Source organism: Lissotriton helveticus, chromosome 2_1 (genome assembly GCF_964261635.1).
Source record: "Lissotriton helveticus chromosome 2_1, aLisHel1.1, whole genome shotgun sequence".
Taxonomy (NCBI): domain Eukaryota; kingdom Metazoa; phylum Chordata; class Amphibia; order Caudata; family Salamandridae; genus Lissotriton; species Lissotriton helveticus.
In genome coordinates, this window is record NC_136059.1 from 1,980,383,371 (window position 1) to 1,980,404,593 (window position 21,223).

The following is a 21,223-nucleotide window of genomic DNA, read 5'->3' on the forward strand; positions in this document are numbered from 1 at the left end:
AAGAGAATTTCAAGACAGTTCTTTCACCATGAGCTGAAGTCTTTCTGAGAGAAAAATGAGAAGCAAAAGTATCTTGCTGTATGTCACCAGGGAATGCAAGACACTGAGGGCAAAACATAGGTCACACGGGTGAACCCCATTTGTAGAAAAGTCAATGCTGAAATCATGCTTGAAGAGAATCTGGCTAACTTAGAGGCATATTTATATCAGAATGGCAGAGTACTGTGTTATGCCACAATTGGTAACGCCGCGCTCTGACAATCTGAAAACGCAGGGATGTGCCGTATTTATAATAATATGGTGGACCCCTGCTTTTCCCCTAGTGCTGGTGCTCAATGTAGCTGCCTAGCGCCAACACAGGCACCCTTGCACCAGAGTGCAAGGGTGCCTTCGTTGCAGGGAATGATTGTTCATGTGTAGGAAGGTGTCCCTTCCTGCTCATAAACAATCACTAATGTTGATTTGTAACTTCTATGCATGCTGAAGAATGCAGCTCATATAGCAGTTGCAACTCATTATTTTCTAATAATTATTTATGTGCACAAAGGGACACCTTCCTGCACATAAACAGTCACTAATGCCGATGTGCTCTTTTTATTTGTGCTGCACAATGCAGCACACATGGAAACAGTAAAAAAGAGGAGAAATGTATCTTCTCCTTGTTGTGCCAGTTTAAGCCCAGATTTGTCCTTGCCTTATTTTTGGCACTGCCCCCTGTTTACGCCAGCCTTGTAAACAGGAAGGAGCATCAAAGAGCAATGGGTGTCAAGCAGAATGCCAACGACAGCACCCATTGCCCACCCCTTTTATGCTAAGTGCTGTGTAAATAGAGGCATTATTTACAAGGCACAATTAAGCCATGTTAAGTGGCTTAACTCCGCTTTGTAAATGAGGCGAAGGGGTTATCGTCACCAGAATGTAAAAAAAAGGGACATTCTGGTGGCAATAACCCATTGTAAATATGCCCATAGTCTCTGTCGTCAATCTTTGACATGACACTGTGCTACACCACGTGATTAATTTATCCATATAATTTCTCACCATATTACAGAGAATGTCTAGGCTCCACGGAGCAGGACGAAGACTTTACTGAATGTTCTGAATGAAATGCACTTTTCTCACGGTGAGTTTAACTTTCCCAGACCTAACAGCATGTTATGTAACAGTTGTGTCCCATGTACCAGATGTTATGAGCAGTGAAATTCATGTAGTATAATAGTGAGATGAGAAATCTTTGAATGCATTCTTTCGCACACATTTTTGTTTTTGCTTGATATTAGTTATAAGCCTGAGAACCATGTACTCAAGTAGTGAATGAATTATCCTTTTGTCTAAAATCGTTTAAAAGTGTGTGATTTTATGATGTGAGGTTGAAGTCTCTTTCCCTCTTTATAGAAGACGAATCTCTGTTAGTTTAGTTTTTGAGCTCTCCTGAGTTCATGATTTTCTGTAGGCGTAGCTCATTGACTAAGTCACTAAGGGGCTTATTTACTCTGGGATGTGGGAAAAAGTGACGCACTTGTGGCGCAAGGGGCTTGTAAATAAGCCCCTAAGTGATTTACTGTCATTTTATACGTATGTACTTTGAAGATTTCCGAAGTAAATCTTTAAAATTAAGTCCTTTGTCTGTTGATCTTAAAGAGCTAACTGTATATTCGAGACAAGGCATTATTGAACTTTCCCTTACAAGAAAGTCAGGTCCATCGGGGAGCACCAAAGTCCATCCATAGATTATACTGCTCCTGGTTCGGAATATTAAAGCACCCAGAGAAAAGGGACTTGTGTGGGTGTGTGTGCTGTCACAGTAAAAAGCTTGGAAAGGCAATATCCAAAGACTTTAAACTGTATATCACTGATGAAGGAAATGAAGGTTGAGATCAAGCCAAACTAGAGCCCTAACACTTTATGCTGCCTCCCCCTGCAGCGAAAGGGGTTGTTCTCATTATAGAAGTAAGCACGTAAAGAATTCACGTAAAAATGTTGTAGCTGATGACCAGGGGGCATATGTATCAATATCCCATTTCGCGAATCTCAATTTGCGAGATTTTGCAATTTGCAGTTTTAGATTCGCAAAACGGGATGTATTTAAAAAATCGCTAATGTTTAGCGATTTCTTAAACATCGCAAAAAATTCTCATAAACTTGATTTGCGATTCCTTAATTGCGAAATTCGCAAATTAAGAAGTCGCAAAATCGGGAATCTGCAATACAGGTGCAGCTTGATGACATCACAACCAGCAAGTGGGAGTGATTAGCTGCACCTGTTTACCTGAGCCACAGTTAGAGGCAGTTTGGAGAGTTTGAGGAGGCAGCACAGCAGAGAAAGAACCCCAATGGAGTCCCAGAGGCCACATGAGGGCAAGGAGGGTGAAAAGAGGACGAGAAAGCATACATTCTCCGACAAGGACCAGGAGTTGCTGATAGAGGAGATGGTTTGCAGCCATGCGCTCCTCTTTGGGAAAAAGGCATTGAAAGTCCCAGAAGCAAGGAAAAGAAAAATGTGGTTGGAAATACAAGAGCAAGTCAATGCTGTGGGCATGACTCACCGCACTGTTGAAGAACTGCGTAAGAGTTGGTACGATATGCAGCAAAGGTCGAAAGAGAGGGTGGCAGCCAGACTAAAGGAGTCAAACAAGACTGGGGGAGGAACATCCAGAGCAGCAGAGCCAACACCCCATAAAGAGCTTGTGGAATCTACTCTCCTGCCTGAGAGCGTCAGCGGTGTGGCTGGCATCGACAGCTCCGACCCTGCATCCAGCAGCCAAGGTAAGATGCATGGCAAATATATCTGCACACATCCCCATCCCATGCACACTGTCTAGAATGCACAAAATAGAAACAACACATGTCACGCCGGTCCACTTCTTTCAGCACACCCAGCAATGCATCATGGGAATTGTAGTTGGATGTAGCATAGTGTGTCCATGACACATAGAAAATCATTTGCAAAATGTGGGTTAGTGATAAGGGAATAAGACAGTGCCGGAAGTTAGACAACACAAAACTCAGAAAATTAATTGAGTGCAAAATGCAGACAATAACAGAAATTCATGTGTCCCCCTTTTACCTCCACAGCACAATCCAGGGCACTTGATGACAGTGCAGAGGGAGTTGACTTGCAAATTCCTTTGGACCAGTCTGATGATGGGGACTCCAGTGAAGAGTCAGAGCACTCAACCATCATGCGCAGGAAGCGCACACATGTGCCCCCACCGCCTCCATTGGAGGATGACTCGGCCGCCACAGGGGAGGCGAGTGAGTACAGAGAGGAAAGACAGGGTGTGTCACACATCCGTAGACAGGAAACACCACAAATCAGTGTAGCAACAATGGAAACACAGAGGTCAAGGCTCAGGAGCAGCACTGCCACCGATGAGGAGCATACAGTATTTGTAGGTCTGGAAAACAACATGCTTCAAGTACAGCACCTGCAACAGAAATAATTGCGCTCCATTAATAGGCAGCTGAGCACCCTCAACAGGAATCAGCGCTACAAGGGGGAGGGCATCATGGCCATGGCAGGTGCCATACGTGACCTCTGTGACACACTGAAACAAAACCAAGACACCAGGGACAGGGCTGCCCAACGTGCCAACGCACATCTTCACAACTACACAAAGGCGGTGAACCGCAACTTGACCCGGTGCAGCATTACAATGTAGGTGCAAATGTCACACTGCTGCCAGGACATTGCAAGAGGGCTGGAACAGGTCACCAGTGCAGTGGAGCAAATGCAAACCACCAACTCAGGTGGCACCGCACTCATGGTCTCTGGGGAGAGTGAAGAGATCTCAAGTAGGAGTAGCAACACACCTACATTGCCTGAAGCAGGACGGTGCCGTGGCAGACAGGGTGCAGTACCTAGGCACCCAACGGAGGGCACTTAGGCTGAGGACCGACCAACACCAATCCGGCATCGTAGGTGGTGAACTGCACATTGATACATTTGTGGCAATGGGTGATGCAACCCAACAATAAAGATTGTACACTTTCTTGGGTAGTACCTGCACTGTGTGCATAACACGTGCTGGGTACAGCAACAGTTAATGTTAGTGAAGTGTGAATAAACACATCACAGATTTCAAACATCATTTTGGCTCATTATCATCATTTCTTACCTAGAAGTAGTTTTGTGCGATATCAGTCCATCTTTGATGTCCAGCAGCTGCCCCAATTCCTGCTGCTGCCCTGCCAGGGGGAGGTGGGCAATCGTCATCCGATGTGTCTGTGTCGCTCACATCAATTGTGGTGCCTTTCCTCATAGCCATGGTATGGAGCATTGCGCAGCTTGCCACTAATTTACAGCATGTCTCAGGGCTGTATTGCAGTGCTTCTCCACTTTTATGCAGGCACCTGAACCGTCTCTCTAGGATTCCAAACGTACGGTCTATGACCCAGCGCGTAGATCTGTATGGCCTGTTGTATCTCCTCTCCCTTTCAATGGCTGGATCCAGGTAGGGGGTCAAAATGAAGTCCCGCACTGCATAGGCACTGTCACCTGCAGGGATAGAAACAATAGGTAAGTCAATGTACCCCCCCCTCAGGAGATGTAGTGGATGGATGTGTGCATTCATTTACCTAGCAGGTATCCGTCTCCAAACTCTCCAGCACTCACTATGTCTAAAGATGAAAGAGTTGTGTGTACTGCCAGGGTATTTTGGTACAATGGCATTGATGATATACTTAGCATTGCACACAATCTGTACATTCAGGGAATGGTATAATTTACAATTTCTGTAGACATATTCAGTTGCTGCTGGGGGTGTGATGGCCACATGGGTCTCATCAATGCAGCCAATGACATGGGGGAAACGTGATTAAAGTCAAGTTTGGTTTGCTGTAATGCCTGTTGGGTGCTGGGGAAGTATATATGATGTGAGAGTCTCTGTAGCATTGCATCTAGAAAGCCATGGAAAAGTGTGACAGGGCACTCTGTGACACCCCGCCAACCGCTGCTATGACTCATTGAAAACTCTCTGAGGCCATGAGGTGCAGTGAGCACAGGCCCTGCACATGGGTGGGAATTGTTTGGGTCCTGCATGTTGGGTGTTCCAAGAAGTGTTTCAGCTCCTCAATCATGTCCAAGACGGTCTGTGGGTGCAGCCTGTACTTGTCATGGATGTCCTCTTCAGTCTGCTGGAACAGAGTGATGCGTAGCCTGAAGATATGTTCCTGTCTCATTCTCCTCTGTGCAAGAGCCCGAATATGAAGCCTCCTGGCTATCACATATAGTGCTGCCATTGTGGAAGGTTCAGTTGCATTGTGGGCTGCTTTAAGTACCTTGCACCTGGTTACCACCTGCATGCACTTGGTATTAACTGTGATTTCTTAATTTCCGAATTTGACCAAATCGCAATTTGCGTTTTTTGATACATTTCCTTGTGAATTCTTAAATTGCGATTTCCTTTTTGAGAATTTCGCTAACTGAGAAAATAGCTAATTTGGAAATCTCAAGGATATTCGCAGATTTTCTTTTTTCGCAACGTAAGAAATTGCTATTTTTGCAATTTCTTATTTTGCCATGCGATTGTGCCTTATACATCTGAAATTACTAATTTTTTATCGAAAACGCTGATTTTTGTGATTCGCAGCGTTTGCGACATAAAATTTTGTTGATACGTATGCCCCCAGGTCAGAGCAGGGCAGGACTGGCCATACCGTGTATCAGCTGTTTCCCTAGGAGGCTGGAAGGGTGGGGGCTGGTTTTGTTACTGGAGACTTGTTTTGCAGTCGTGCTGCAACATCAGCTACCAGTAACAAAAGCAGCAAGCAAGCATTTCAGCCTCCCAGGGCCAGCAGGGACTGGTCTGAGAAAATTGCCTCTGTTCCCAGTATTGACCATAGGCAGAGTGTGGTAGATATGTTGCAGTACCCACCAGCTAATAATTTAGGGATAACTATCCTTAACTATCCCTTCCATAGTCCCTGTGGCCCCCAAGCAGAGCATACATGTTCATTATGCTTAGGTCCATGAAAATATTAAGATGCACTGTAGTTCGACGAATCCTGAGTTACATCATAGCCAAGGGTAGCACACCCCGACATGGGAGGGTAATACTTTGGTTCATGCCTATGCGGAATTACACTAAATTTGGTATAGGACTTATTGAATACCTAGGAATGCCCTCCATCCTTTGCTTAACATTTTTAGCAGAGCAGGTTGAAATGCCCATGGATTGCTAAGGGTGTGTTAGGCACAATTGTGGCTGCCTGTCATACCCTCCTACATGTTCCATGAAGCTGCCCTATAAAGCTTCTTGGTAACTGTGAACCTCAATATGGTGGTATCTGCACCACCAAGCTAATATCTGCCTCTCCCACATCAATACATTTCTAACTATGTAAGCCAAGTAGCCATGGAAGGCCGGTAGCATGGCAGGAACTTAATTGGAGGCAGCGCCAATGTCCAAATTAGAATCAGGGTCAAAGGTATCACCTTTTTACTCCATGTACTATGGACATTACATGTCTGACTTGTCATGATAATAAAGCAAATTACTTATTGGATTGCATAGGGTGACAATGACAAAGGTTCCATCCTTGCCTCTTTCTCTGAGGTGAAAGGAAAGATCCTTGTGTTGATTTTAAAGATCTTCCACTAACTTATTGAATCAATCCTCCACCGCCTCCACTCACACAAACACTTCACATTAATTTCTTCATAGACAAAGGAGAGCAGACCTTAGCACTGCATAACTGCATATCAGCACTGGGACTCATTCATATAATCTTTATCAAAACCTTCCATCTTCTTAGAAGAGGCAAGATGAAATAATGTAGAAAAGAAAAATTATATTTTTATATAAATATATATAGCATGATAAGAAGAGCTTCGGTAAAAAAGATCCTAGTAATTCACTGAAAAAAACAAAGTTTAAAGTAACATTATAGTTAGATGCTGAAATAAGTTTAAAACATGCATAAACACAAAAAACACTGAAATTAGAAAGTCATAGTTCAGACATATAAGTATAACTTGTGCCTCTGCCATGTATCTGCCCCTCAATTCCCCTCCACACACAGCCTTTGGCGATGAGCGGAGTGAGATTCTTCACCCAACCCCTACAGATGACCAACCCCCATCATGCAGGGCCTTCAGCCGTGCTTGATGTGGGGTTTGGTACAGGGCCTAACCTGTGGTGAGGTCTTCTGTCCAACCCCCGTAGGCAGCTAACTTCCCCATTACTGGCCAATCTCTCACGATCCTGCAATACCAACTGAAAGTCACCTAACTTTTCTTTTGTCGTGGTCAAGCAACAACAACAGACATCCACCCAACTTTCGATGTGTCTTTTGTTTTTTTTGGTCCCACAATAATTTTGCCGTAATATGGGTGTAATTTTGCAGAACTCCCATAAATTTTCTGAGGCAGCTTCACTGAGTACCGAGAAAGTACAGCAAGTCTACAGTTATAAAAACCCAGCAAGAGGGGCAAGGGGGTCAGGGTAGCCCTACCCTGACACCTTATATGCTGTTCTATTTTCATTTTTAGGACACTGGGACCCAGTCCCCGAGTTCTAAAATGGTGTCCGCAACATTTCTCCTGTTGTTGAGACAAGCCAATCAGAATGCTTCCTACATACATATACACACATATACATACATATGACCTACTAGCAGTCACAAGTATGTGATTATAGTTAGGACCATAGAATTTTTTTTTTCGTTTGCTAATATCTTTTGCGCAGTTTGACAGAACTTCTCAACATTTTCAAAACTTGTTTGCCAGTCAATTTTATGCTGCATAGAACGTTTCGGGGTGATCCATCAAGTGGGTCAGAGAAACCTGTTTTCTCCATGCAATTTCCCATAAGGATTTTAGACAAGACTACAGCCTGAACCGCTGAAAGGAATTACACTAAATTTGGTATAAAGCTAGATCTTGGTCCAGAAAGACTGTTTTTTGTAATTTGGTGTACACCTGTTTAGTAGTTTTTGAGTTATTAAAGTAAAAATATATATATCAATATATATATAGATGCAGATTTGACAGCAGATTTGCGGATCCACATGCCAACAGCAATGCTGTGATTGACTGGCCACAACCCGAGAGAAAAGTTCCGCCTGCCATTTTGTGTATCGGGAAACGGTTTCAATGGGGTAACATAAGATATAAAAGTGATAGAAGGGGTCAGGGTAGAGTTTCTCTGATCCTTTGGGGCTGATGTAGTGGTATGTGAGGGACCTCTCATGGGCAAAAATTGTCCAAAAACATTTATTTTTGGGAGTGCTCAAAGATCTATGGAAGCACTCGGGGCCACGCGTGGCCCCCCCCTCCCTTGGGCCAGTTCTGGCCCCGGGGACCTTATCCACCCACAGCATGCCCAATTATTCATTTCTTCAAGGGAGGAGGGCCGTGTTGCACCCTTCCCCAGGCTTATTTCGACCCCGAGGACCCCATTCCCTGGAGCCCGGCTATTCATTTTTTTTAAGTAAACAGGAGGGGGGCCACGTGGCCCCTCTCCCAGGCTACTTCTGGCCCTCTGGACCCCATCCCCTGGGGCTGGGACCCTGGGGGGAGCTCCAATGCCCCCACAGTCCCACCGGCTCCCACCCTCCTGCGTGATCCGACATTGCTTTTCCAAACGGGGAGCTGCTGAAATGCAGCTCCCCTTGTGAAAAAACAATCGCTTTAGATTTTGGAAGGGAGAGCAGGAAACCTGCTCTCACTTCCAAAATCCATAGCAAACAGGAGTGTCCCGGGGGTGGGCACCGCGGGACACTGCAGGAGCCGGCCCTGGCGGGTGGCGGTCCCCAGGGCCATCAAGGGCTCCAGGAGGGGGGCCCCCTTCCTTTGTCAAAATAGCCCTGGGGAGGTGGTGGTCCCCGGGGCTGGGGGTCCGCTACGGACCCCTGAATTCAAATATAGAGTGCCCCAGGGAGGTGGTGATCCCTGGGGCTTGTGGAGGGGATGTGTGACCCCATGGTTTATTCTGAAAGCCCAGGGGAGGTGGCGTCCCTGGGGCAGCGTAGGGGGGTTATGCCCCCTCACGTATTTGTTTTACAGCCCCGGGGAGGTGGCAGACCCCGGGGGTGTGGGGGCTACAGTGTCCCCGCATAAAATAAAATAAGCACTGGGTGTTTCTACCCTGCCCCCTTTTATTGTTTTTTAACCTCGTTTTTCCATTTTCTTGTGACTCGGTTCTACCGAGTCACAAGATGGCTGCCAACACTTCCTGGTTTGGAGGGTTCGCGAACCCATCGCTGCCCCAGATATCAAAACTTTCTTTTTTCTAATTTCTCATGAACTACTGAATGGATTTACACCATCTTAAAAAAAAGGTCGCTTTCTGAACCAAGGGCTACTTTTTTTGCCAAATTTGATGTAATTCCGTTTAGCATATTGGGCTGTAGCTTTGTCTAAAGTTTCCTATGGAGGACAGATATCAAACCCATTCTTTGTATAATTTCTCAGGAACTACTGAACGGATTTACACTATTTAAAAAAAGTCGCTTTCTGGACCAAGACCTACCTTTTTGCAAAATTTGGTGTAATTCCGTTCAGCAGTTCGGGCTGTAGCTTTGTCTAAAGTGTCCTATGGAAAGTAACATGGTAAAACGCGTTTTGGGACCCCCCTTTTTTCTCGACCCCCCACTTCACGAATCACCGTAAAATTTCTAAGACAGGAGCTGACTGGAGCACCCCACTAGTTTTGAAAATTTTGCGAAGATTCGTCAAACGACGCCAAAGTTATTGGGAAAACTAAAAACGCTTTTCCTATGGAAACTAGGTCCGAACTATAACTACCTACTGGAGACCAAACAACCATCAGGGTTAAACGTAACTGAGGATCTTTTTACTTGCCTTTAACTACTCAATATCATGTTTACAAATTTTTGTAATTTTTTGACATTTTTCAGGAAAAAAATGTAATTAGTGTATTATGACTATGGATTTTAAATTGTATTTATCAAGTATTTATTGACATTTCTGTATCGTATTTATACATATTTATACATGCATACATTTATATTTAAGCAAATTCTATCTGTTATGGATTATATTATATTGCTCATATGATATGGATTGTAATGTATACTTAGGTATATGTGTATACATTGGGAAATGTCACAAATTATATCGGAGATACTATGAGAACCATAGATAATCAAGAGTATCAACATCCCACTGAATTCCAAACCTGAACTTAGGTTACACCGGGTATTTAAACTGAGAGAACATAAGAGATACAACAAAAAACAAAAAGCAAAAAATAAATGAAAAAAAAACACAACAAAAGAATAGAATGGAGACCACCATTTAACTCAATAGCTCAGAGCAGGTAACTGGGGCTCCAGTACCATGATTCAACTGACTATTGACAAGTTGCTGTAGCAGTGTATACTGAAAACACAAAAAAGGCATTATGCTGTTTATTTGGATTCATAACACTGGTATTTTTAATACACACTCACGTTTGCACTTTAGCACTATTTTGTACTATTTAATTTCTTTCGACGTAATGTATTTGACAATAACGGGGCGTGGCTTGCAGCCTGATAGAGGCAGATGTGTGAGCTCCGAGCTCCGCGCCGGCCCTGTGAATTATCCGAGTTAATAACTGTTGTATCCCCGGGAGGTTGTCGCAGAATGCTCCCACACTTGTGTGGGGCTCCGAGGAGGTGATTGTGGCCCTTTCCTGGCGAATTGCGGTGTGTTGCTACGGCGGCGGCCTTGAGGGACTGCAGGCTGATGAAGGGAAGATGGCGCCGACCTGAGCGGGGAACGCACAAGGACTGTCCCTTGAACCCGGCTTGGGACGCACGGAGAGCATTGGAGACCAACGGCTGGGAAGTGAGTTCCTGAGCCTACCACTGTGGCGACAGTGGCGCGGAATGGGATGACCTGAGACCCGAGATCGCTGTCGTTCGTGGCGGACCTCTGGCCCAATCGGCCGGGAGGGGCAGTGGTGATTGGGCCGAGAGACGCCGATCGTCACCACCATACGGCGGTGTTTCCTGGTTTGGGCTGGCCTGACCAGCTTGCTACACGGGAGGCCCCCCCGTTTGAGACCCGGCAGAATTGAGCATCGCGGACTGCTCCCGCCATAGTGCGACATCCTGAAGAGGTCATCACGGCCCCTGCTTGGCTGGATTGAGGTGCATGGATGTGGCAGCAGCCTTGAGCAGCTATAGACTGCGGCGGGTGAGCTGATGCCGAACTGAGGGGAGAAGACACTCGGACTGCCCCGCTGGTTGGGGGCCCGGCTTAGAACATTCTGGGAGCCTTGGGGGCTAACGGCTGAAAATCAAGTACCCGTACATGCCCCTGCAGCGGTAATGCCATGGCTGGTGATGACCTGAAATCCTGATCTGCTGCTCCCCGTGGCAGGCTCCTGGCGCGATTGGTCGAGAGGGCGGCAGAGACTGTATCAAGGGACGCCAACTTTCCCCACCATACGGCAGAGGTTCCTGGGGTGCCTTGGGGCGGCCTCCTTACTGCACAGGAGGCCCCCCACCTGAGACCCGACAACACTGATGGCACTTGCGGGTGAGTGCTATCCCGCGTGCCCTTTATTGAACTGCGCCTTGGAGCTGGAAGGGGCCTCCCATACTGTTTCTCCTGGGGTCTACCCGCTGCAAATAAAAGCTTGAGCACTGCATGAACCCGCGCTGGTTTACTGTGCACAAGCTCCGGACTGCCTAAGAATACAGCGGGAAGACCGGCGGCCCCCGGGACATCTGAACTTAGATCTGGACCATTGCCTGTTTGTTTGATTGGATTAGCCTGTGAGCTGGGGTTGCCGCTGACTTTCTGGTGGAGTGGGTGACCTGAGGACCCCTGCAGATCAGGTGCTGTGGGCCCCATAGCACCTTATTAGACACTGGTAGTGCGTTGGTGGGGGCTTGATGTGGTGAGATCAACGCTGCAAGTAGGGTCTGACCTGGCCTGAAGAGACAACTCTGTTTCACGACTGTGCTATGGGGAAGCCTAGAGGGAAGCATCAGACGGCCCGCCGGATCAGGAAGACGTGGGGCAGGAAGAGAAACGACCTGCTTCTCCTGAAGTACCAAGTGATGCAGAGGTGCAACAGCAATTGGCCCGTTTACTCCAGGCTATCACTTATACAAGGGAGGCCCTGCATCAGGATATTGCTACAATGTTGGTGGGCCAAGGGCTGCTGTGAGCCGAGCATGCCAAGTTGGTGGACAGAGTGGAGCAGACTGAAATCTCCCTGGCGAATCTGGAGCTAGTGCAGAAGACCATCGCTGACCAGGTAGGAGACGTCACACCCGTAGACTTTCAGTGCTGGAGAAAGGGGCTGAAGACGCAGAAGGGAGATATCGGAGAAACAACATCCGAGTTTTGGGCCTTCCGGAGGGAATCGAGGGGTCCAACATGGTCCAGTATCTGGAGGACTGGTTCTGCGACAAGGTAGCACCGGAGGGGCTGACACAGTTCTACACACTGGAAAGGGCTCATCGAGTTCCGGCCCGCCCACTGGCGCCGGGTCGCCCTCTGCGTCCAGTGATGGCCCTCCACTACAAAGATAGGACCACCTTCTGCAGACGGCGCGCACGGCTGGACCATATACAGTGGACAACAGCAAGGTTTTAATTTTTGGATTATACGTTGGAGGTCCAGCACTGCCGTGCGTCTTTCCTAGCTGTCAAAAGAGCTCTACGTGATGAGGGACTTCAATATTCGCTGATGTTTCCGGCCCGACTGCGGATTATCCTGGATAGTACAACGCACTTTTGTGAGGATCCGTCGGAGTCATAGGCTATTAGAACCAGAGCCAACCATTTGCTCGGCTCCAGCCTGGCTCTCCGTTATTTTGCTAGCTTGCCCACCTCTAGGTACTAATAGTAACTTTACATTTGGAAATCCTGTTGTAGGAGGCTCCAACCCCCGCATTGAGGGGGTGGAAGCATGTAAGTCTACACCTAAATGTAAAATGCAATTAGATATAGTGAATAGTAAAAAAGTTTAGAGTTACTCCAAGGTCTAGTAGTACATGAGAGAGTAAATATACACGTATATTCCCTTGGTGAATAGGCCACTTTGTCTGCTTGTTATGCCTGTCCTTAGAGGCGTTTATAGTTTTCATTCTCAGACATACATTCTACGTCAGTCTTTGGACTCTTCTTGCATGACCACTGTTTATGCTGTAACCAAATATTAGCTACTGATACCATATTTGGATGGAGTCTGATTAACTTATGGAAGGATGATCTCATGTATTACCAACAGCAGCACCTTTCCCTTTCTATAGCACTGCTCCTTCACCTGTAATTTGGTAGTGGCTCTTTTTTCTCATCTTCATGGGTGTCAGGTCATTTTCTGACATGTTTCAGCCTTCAGCTATGGCTTGTCTGCAGCAGCTGGGATTCTTCCAACGTTCTGGATCATGGGGTTTCTTCTTTAGATACTAGTCCTGTTGTTCTGCTCTTCTCTCCATGGACATAAGAGCCCCATGCTCTCTGTCCTGTGTACTTTGTACACTCAACTTCAGCTGCAGTGGCTTTTCTCCATGTATTGCTGTGGGTATTCCAGTGGCCTACCCTGTCATCTTCTGGCTGAGGTAGGGTATTTCTGGGTCATTTGGTGTGGTAGCTTTAAGGCTAGCATTGGTTAGTTTTTTTTCCTGCCATTCACACTTCCATTTTTAACTTATTATCAAACAAACAGGCAGATAACTTATAGATTCTTATAAAGGCACTCAACCAATGGGTATCAGCAAGCTATGCATAAAACAAAGTGAAGACATTTTTCAACAATAATAAAACAAGTAACTGTTCAAGCCCACCAGAAATCAACATACTATATAATAGTTAAAAGATCTTGGATGCACGGCAAAACCAAATTGCTGAACTAGAAATGCAAATGGAGGTGGAAGTACTGAAAGTAGCAAGATGGAAGCAAACACGAAAAAGAAGGTAAGGTGAGGTGGGGAAATGCTTTAGTATGGACGTTTTATTGAGTACAGCATGAGTGATCAAGTAGAGACAAAGGTAGGTGAATAAGGTGCTGTTATGGAGGGGTGGTTAGGAAAATGAGAGCAATAGCACAATGGAGTGGGGTGTGATGTGAAGGAATATTGTGAGGTGGAAAGGAAGCTAGGCTGGAGTCAAGCCAGGAAATAGGCATTATGGATAGTAGGGTGAGATAATCCAGAGAGTGTCATACGGTACCCACTAATTAAGTAAGAATGTGCATCTGTATAACATAAACGTTAGAATATGGGGACTGACTCCACTCATATAATTGGAGTTTGTTGGCCCAATTCCTGGCTAACTCACACTGTGCCATCCGGACCCCTACCCTCGCACGATGGTGTCTGCAACCTCAGCACATGACCACTCTATTTCCCCCAGTGAAATTGCGGAAATAGATCTACCCTTTTCATATTACTTAGGGATGACCAAAGGGAGACACCAGAAATATACAAACTGTCCTTTCAATCATTTATTGAAGCAATTATATTCTTGTGTGAAAAAACATGGGCTACACTTTTAATTAGGAGGAAACAAAGCATTGCTATGAGAATTGCAAGAATGTTGAAAAGATAAACAATGTAACCATTATTACAGTTACAATTATTTAATGAATATCTGAGAATGTATCATACTTATGCTCCTATCTGTACTATCAAGAGCATAGTGAGAGTTCTGTATGCCAGGTCGATTGAGACGCCAAAACTCCAGACACCGCTGCAGGATGTATCAGGTAGCCAGTCTGGTTAGAACAGGCTGCCGTCCTTTACAGGATAGAGATTGGAGTCAGCAGGGCTGCATCTCAGTAATGGGTGAACGTTCCAGAATAATCCATAGAAGTGCTCCCCTGAGGAATTTAACTCAGAGGCAGTTTATATAATCAAAGCCTGGTTCCATGCACACTGTTTCAGAGGTGCAATGCTGATGTGACTGTTTGTCTTTCCAATAGTGCTGTCTCCAGAAAGACAACAAAAAGCAAGGGCAACGTGCTCAGTGTTCTTTAGCCTTGGACAGAATGTACAAGTGTCATGATAAAATGCTTACAAAGAAAAGTGCTTGAAAGCAGAACATTTTGTAAGTATGTTCTAGTGTATGTGCATGTAAAAATTAACTGTCTAAAAAAGATTTCTAGTTTAAATATGTAAGTTAAGATGGATGTTTTTGTGCACGGGCCCTTTTCACCCCCACAGCAAGAGAACTGATCATAGGACTAATAGTACAAAAGGTTCCATGTGCAATGTTTAGGTTTCTGTCTCTTCCAAAAAGTATTTGAGTCTGATTGGCTGATCTTGGCTCGAAGCAAGTTCTTAACTATTGTCGCTGCAGCAGAAAAGGCCTTAGTGGCTACTTTTCAGACGCTAAATGTGTTCACCTCTAGATTTCGATTCTGGCTCAAGTTCTTCTTTATTGATGGTTAAAAGAAGGTAATCAGATTTGTTGAGGTACAAGTTTTTGCATGTCAGGGGCATAGGTAGTGGCATCAGAGCTCAGAGAGGAAGGGGGCCGAACATACCATTCACTAGCTGACATTTATTTGACAGACTCCCAGCTCAGTCACAGATTTCTTTTGCGTGTGACTCCCTGGAGCCTAGTTTGTGTTTACAGTTCCCAGGGGAGGTTGAGGAGAGAGTCAATGTAACTAAAAATGAGGGCAAGAGGATATTTTAATGTATAGATAGAATGTGTCTGTAGAAATGCAGAGGGAGAGGGAAAAGCCAGAGCCATTGAGGAGCAGAAGAGAGGGAAAGAAGAAAAAAGGAAAAAAGAAAGTAGAAATAGAAAAGAAAGGAAAAAGTAGAAGGGGAGCAGTGGCAAGGACAGGAAAGTAGGAGAAAGCAAGGAGGTAGATAAGGAAAAGAGAGATAAAGGAGATAACCAGTAAAAAGAATTAGGGAAGAGAAAAGAAAAAAGAAAAAAGGTAGAGAAATTAGGATGTTGCAGAGAATTAAGGAAAGAAAACAGAGAAAGGGTGAGAGAGCTAATGGAAGACCAGAGTTTAGAGAGAGCGGAATATAGAACATAGGGACGCAGAGAGAGGATGAGGGAAAATGGCGGTTCTAGAAAGTTTAAAAAGGAACAGAGTAAAGGGTAGCAAGGAAAAGAGTATAAAGTGAGAGAGAGTAAATTGCTACGGATGAGGATGGGGAGAGAGTGGAATTGAATAGAAAGAGGAAAGTGAAAGAAGGAAACGATAAGAGAAGAGATATATGAGACAGAGAAGAAGAGAATAAAGGAGTAGCTATCATTAAAAGTGCAAGTGCAGGGTCACAGAGGTATGAGGGACCAAATGTACCACAGTTATAGATCCCTTTTGATGCCAACATTTCTTCTTGACTATAGGACACCTGATTCCCTTACTAACAAATATTGTGAAGGTAATACAGTTTAGTTTGTATTCTAATGTTACAACGTATATTTTGATTGGATTCTGATCATTTGTCATGCTTATCTGCTATTGCTTTTGCAACATCATGTTGCCCTGTTTTTCACTGGTGCGCATTGCAGGGCTCTCTGCCTGTGGTAAATCAGTGATCAAGCCACGCTCTTTTAATGTCTTTGACTCTGGCTCTTTGTGAATCAGTTTCATCCAGGTCTTCATTTCTCCTTGGATGGTATGAACAGGTCTGTTGTCATACTGTTGGGTTCTGATATGACCTGTTTCTCTCTCATTGGAGTTTGCACCCTGGTAAACTGTTTTTGTTTTCTCCAGTGTCTCCCTTCCTTTGAGCTCATTGACATTTGTGGCTCTGGGGAGTAGTGCAGCTTGGGGCAGGGGCTACTCTCTGCCATCCCTTCTTCTGTTCCATTGCTACATGGAGGTGTGCCTGCTGCTTTGGGGATTGTTCCCAATTCGTGTCTTGCTGGCATGGCTAATTGCAGTCACTCTTTTTCAGTTTGGTGGTTATACGCCTCACCTCTGCTGACAAGGCTACTCAGTCTCTTCAGTGCTTGCTGCACCCATTGCTACTACTGCAGTCCACCTGTCTGGGTCCGGACTCAGCACTCCCCGCCTTTAGCTGCTCCTCTCGTCCTTTCCTTCTTATTGGTTGATGGAATGTGCTGTTTTATCTTCAGTTCCTTTGCCTTTCAGTTTCAGCATCTGGATGCTACCATTTGGCTCTGCATTTTTACATGCACGTGTTCTGTTCCAATTGATGCTGCTGTGCTTGTGCTGTGTGTCTGTCAGATTATGGTATTATGGTATTCTGGTTGCTGACCCTCATTTTTTTGGTAATTGTCTGAACCCGCTTTCATGGACATTGCTCCTTCTTTTGCTGGAAGACTTGTGGTGTGCTTTTTCTTTGCCTCTTGGTTGCAGTTTCTGCTTCTCTGTCTATTGGTGATGATTTATTTTCTATTGACACCTTCACCTGTCTGTTCCCACCACCTGGGTAGCCAGACTGATAACCCACTGGTGGTTTCTTGACCCCTTGGATGTGGCCTAATTTGCCTCAATCCCACACCATTGCTTCCTGCTCCTATGTGTTGGATACCTTTTTTGACCCGGTTGTACTGCCTCTTGGGCAGTGTTCCTGTCAGCAAGGGTGATGCAGGAAGGCCTTTCATGATGCATGGTTGTGCCATCTGATTGAAGGCTTGGGTTTAGATCCCAATGTTGTCAGCTTCCTCTCTCTGTTAGGTTCCACGTTGGTTAATTCCCTTTCGTCTGTATGCCTGCTGTTTATGAGCTCTAGACTCACTGTAGCAATTTTTCTCTGTGTGGCTTTCTTAGGTGGAGTCTGGTGTCTGTGGGTCCTGGTGTTTGGGATTGTCCCTCATTTGCTGATCTTCGGCTTCAAAGGATTTTGGTTTCGTAGCTGCTTTGAAGACTATGGGTTAATACGTGCCTCAAATTGGAGCTTCGTGAGCCCTTTTTTTCCTCTGTTGGGCATCCCCTTTGCCTTTCTGCATTATTGGGCCAAATGGTGGGTCTACTCCTGTTCGCACCTGGGGATTCTGTTGCCATTGTTCTTTTTCTTCCTCCCCAGACCTGGGCTATTGGGCATGTTTTCTGGGCATCCAGGGTTTTGCTGATGCTGTTGCCCAGTTGCATGGTTCGTGTGTGATGCTGGTGACAGTTTGCTTGCTTTCATTTGTATGCTCCTTGTGTCCACTCATTCTATCTTCTGCAGATACCAGCTGCTTTGTATGCATTTTCTGCTTTAGGTATCTGCTTCCTTTTGCTGTAGGTTGTGCTTTTGGTCTTATCCATGAGATCCCTTTAAGGGCATATTGGTGTTTGCCTGGGTGCTCTTGGCCTTCCTGGTTCTGGTTGGCATATTGGAGGACTAGGGTGCTTGTTACATCCTCATAGAGAGGGAAGGTCAAGTAATCTTCATTTTTCAAACTCTAGGTCTCAGCTGCCTGGTCCTTCTCTAATCCCTCCTATCCCCTAAGTTGCTCTCCTTCAATGTGTTGTCTGACTTGCCATTGGATTAGAGAAGGAACGGGGAGTGGTGCCCTTATGAAGCAATACAGTAAGAAGCAAAACATATTTTATGAGTAATAAAGCAGTTGCCCATCTTCAGCTGGAGATTTTAGAGTGGAACAGGATGAGGAAGACATGGATTTGAATTAATGAAGAATGCCAGTAAATAATTATATGATTATCCCAAACTGCCCTTTTGACTGCGTGTCAACGCAGTCACGTCCTCGACTTTTCATGTCCAATTCCAAGAAACCAGTGGTCACTGCACTCATACTCTCCAAGATTGATTACTACAATGCCTTATATCTTAACGCACAGCAGCAACACAATAACAAGTTTCAGGTTCTGCAAAATGTAGCTGCTAGAATGCTAAGTGGATCCCTAAACATCAATTGGTGGCTCAAGCCATCAAACATCTCCATTGTCTGCCCGTCAGGCAGCGCATTAAATGTAAAGCCCTCTGCCTTGCCCACAAAGCCATGCATGGAGCCAGCCTGGAGTTCCTTAAACATTTATTACAATGGTATGTTCCAAAAGATGCTTAAGATCTATGGGTGCCCGAAAACTAACTGTCAAAAGGTTCAAAATGACCAATTGGCAAGGAAGAGTTTTTGTTAACTCCACTGCCAAGGAATGGAACTCACTTCTCCTTTCCATTAGGCCAATTCCAAACCTCTTTCTGTTTATTAAAAACCTAAAAACCTGTCTTTTTCTTAAGTAACTCATTATACATGTGTCCTTAGGGTTAGCGCCTTGACACCTTAGAGTATTGTTTGCTCTCAATAAATTACTTTAACATAACATAACAAACTATTTGTTTTATTTTTCTTGTATGACCAGCTTTTGATAGAATGTGATGTCAAAGATTCTCCTCATTATTGAATGCAATTTTTGTCCTCCTATTTCACATAGTGCTTTATGGACATGCTGAGAACATTGTTAACTAAATTTATATATATACATTTAGATATATATATATATATATATGTATATATAAAACACATGGTATCCCAATTCGAGCCACACTCGAGACAAGGTGAAGGTTACCAGCCTTTATTTCAGGTGCAAATGGTAGCGCGGGCCAGTGCAATAAGCAGTCCTTTCAAAGCCTGACGCGTTTCGGATCCATCCCTTCTTCCGAGGCATACATGAAAAGTTCGTGCTGCAGGTAGGCAACAACTTCCTTCATAAAATGTCACGCCCATTCTTCACGTCAATGTCATTATGGTAGTTGTAGGGCCAGCAATTCCTTCATAAATGTTAATGCGCTAATAGCTGCCGCAGATAAGACCCAGCATGGGTCCCGGCCGTTGCATCCATTTCAAATCCTGCCACATTGCTCCCAAATCGAAAAGGGTGAATCCGATTTCGAGGTCCTCTGGGTATCATGGGGTGGTGCAGGCTCGGCGGCTTGAGCAACCGCCTACAAGTATAAAACACATGGTATCCCAATTCGAGCCACACTTGAGACAAGGTGAAGGTTACCAGCCTTTATTTCAGGTGCAAATGGTAGCGCGGGCCAGTGCAATAAGCAGTCCTTTCAAAGCCTGACGCGTTTCGGGGCCATCCCTTCCTCCGAGGCATACATGAAAAGTTCGCGCTGCAGGTAGGCAACAACTTCCTTTATAAAATGTCACGCCCATTATTCACGTCAATGTCATTATGGGAGTTGTAGTGCCAGCAATTCCTTTATAAATGTTAATGCGCTAATAGCTGCCGCAGATAAGACCCAGCATGGGTCCCGGCCGTTGCATCCATTTCAAATCCTGCCACATTGCTCCCAAATCGAAAAGGGTGAATCCGATTTCGAGGTCCCCTGGGTATCATGGGGTGGTGCAGGCTCGGCGGCTTGAGCAACCGCCTACAAGTATAAAACACATGGTATCCCAATTAGAGCCACACTCGAGACAAGGTGAAGGTTACCAGCCTTTATTTCAGGTGTAAATGGTAGCGCGGGCCAGTGCAATAAGCAGTCCTTTCAAAGCCTGACGCGTTTCGGGGCCATCCCTTCTTCCGAGGCATACATGAAAAGTTTGCGCTGCAGGTAGGCAACAACTTCCTTTACAAAATGTCACGCCCATTATTCACGTCAATGTCATTATGTGAGTTGTAGTGCCAGCAATTCCTTTATAAATGTTAATGCGCTAATAGCTGCCGCAGATAAGACCCAGCATGGGTCCCGGCCGTTGCGTCCATTTCAAACCCAGCCACATTGCTCCCAAATCGAAAAGGGTGAATCCGATTTCGAGGTCCCCTGGGTATCATGGGGTGGTGCAGGCTCGGCGGCTTGAGCAACCGCCTACAAGTATAAAACACATGGTATCCCCATTCGAGCCACACTCAAGACAAGGTGAAGGTTACCAGCCTTTATTTCAGGTGCAAATGGTAGCGCGGGCCAGTGCAATAAGCAGTCCTTTCAAAGCCTGACGCGTTTCGGGGCCATCCCTTCTTCCGAGGCATACATGAAAAGTTTGCGCTGCAGGTAGGCAACAACTTCCTTTATAAAATGTCACGCCCATTATTCACATCAATGTCATTATGGGAGTTGTAGTGCCAGCAATTCCTTTATAAATGTTAATGCGCTAATAGCTGCCGCAGATAAGACCCAGCATGGGTCCCGGCCGTTGCATCCATTTCAAATCCTGCCACATTGCTCCCAAATCGAAAAGGGTGAATCCGATTTCGAGGTCCCCTGGGTATCATGGGGTGGTGCAGGCTCGGCGGCTTGAGCAACGGCCTACAAGTATAAAGCACATGGTATCCCAATTCGAGCCACACTCGAGACAAGGTGAAGGTTACCAGCCTTTATTTTGTTGCCTACCTGCAGCGCAAACTTTTCATGTATGCCTCGGAAGA